The sequence below is a fragment of the Quercus lobata genome, chromosome 7 (genome assembly GCF_001633185.2).
Source record: "Quercus lobata isolate SW786 chromosome 7, ValleyOak3.0 Primary Assembly, whole genome shotgun sequence".
In the NCBI taxonomy this organism is placed as follows: Eukaryota; Viridiplantae; Streptophyta; class Magnoliopsida; order Fagales; family Fagaceae; genus Quercus; species Quercus lobata.
In genome coordinates this window covers 33,534,639-33,536,186 of record NC_044910.1, presented here as the reverse complement: position 1 = coordinate 33,536,186, position 1,548 = coordinate 33,534,639, and the positions used below count along the sequence as shown (strand labels likewise).

Here is a 1,548-nt window from a genome sequence, read left to right as displayed (position 1 = left end):
TTGTAGTCCTATCACCGAGAAAACTTATACTGATAGTTTACAAGGTGTTTTTTTTATGATGCAGAGCTGCTGCTGCACAATGCTAGATAGGTTTTTTCTGATCTACATAAAGCAGTACAATAGAACTTATTTATACTTGAAATAGCCTTTTAGACTACTAGATACAAATAACTGACTTAGGAACACCAACAGTTTATCACCCTGGAATACTAACAGCCATCATCTAGAAATTTTTTTATTAAAATTACAAATTAATTTCTAACAATATGAACATACATATTCCCAAACCCAAGTCTTTCCATATTCCACCCAAAAACACAAAAACAACAAAAAGAGAAAGATAAGATATAGAAATATCATCCCAAATATCAAATAGGGCCCCTCTCCATTTGGGTGCATACTCAATAATCCTCTGCTCATTGATAGTTGGCTGGATCAACTAGTGCCATTAGTAAGAGGCTAAATCTGTGCTTCTTCAACTCCAGAGACATACTCCTTTCCAAGGGGGCTTAAAATGTAACACACAAATGCTATTGCTGGGGCAGCAATTCCAACAGACAGACAGATATCGACACCCGCAGCAGGTCGATTGGATCTTTCGTATCCTAAGTTAAGGCTGCATAAGGCATACTGAGCAAAGCAACAAACATGGAGTAACACAACTACCACCATCATATGGGCCCATTCATTTGGCTTGTAAGTGCCATTCTTGCAGTATATATTTCTGAGTGCAGAGATGTCCTTAGGCTTCCATCTGCACAGAAGCACAAGGTGGTCGAACAACATTGGGTGTTGATACAGACACATGAGAGTTAAAAGAGCATTGAGAATTTGATTATTGACCCTCATTCCAGGTGTCTCTCTGTGACTTCTTTGGCAGGGCACCATTTAACATACCTGTCATAACGAGAAATAGGATTGCTCCTGAAACAGCAACGCAGCATATCCATAAAAAAAGAACCATGTTTAAAGGTTTCTTGATCCATTCTTTACCGATTGTCATCAGGGACTCCCAATTAATTTTCTTAGCTAGAATCCCACTGAAACGTTTTTGGAAACCTTTACTACTGGAAGAAGGTACAGATTGTGGGATTTCATCATTTTCCTCTGCAATATGCTGAACTTTAGCTGATGGGGAAGCTAAATTACTGGGAATAATTGATAACCTGCCCGTATTCCCTCTTCTAGGATTTTCATCACTTAGCGGTCCCTTTCGGGATGTTGAAATTTGAAGAGCACCATTTCCATTGGCCGTATGATACGGGGTCGAACTTGAGGCCAAGTCTTCTTGAACTTCCATTAAGTCTCCCCCATTACTAGTTGGAATCATTTTACAGATAAATTTGAGTTTTACGAATCTCTTGGATTTCAGAAGTTCTAAATCAAAAAGCCTACAAACCACTGGGACGGTCTACACTGATGCCAATCCTAAATGATCCCAGAATGCTAAATCCCACCACTCCGATTTAGAAAACAGACAATGATATGTCAGATTGTCACCTTTTACCTAGAGTTGAAATCCCAGAATGCAAGTCTCATATCACTGTT

At 39.0% G+C, this 1,548-nt stretch overlaps 1 pseudogene; it reads right to left on the bottom strand.

Moving 5' to 3' along the window:
* Positions 1-293: 293 nt before the first annotated feature.
* On the bottom strand, positions 294-1,548 carry LOC115953533 (annotated as a pseudogene).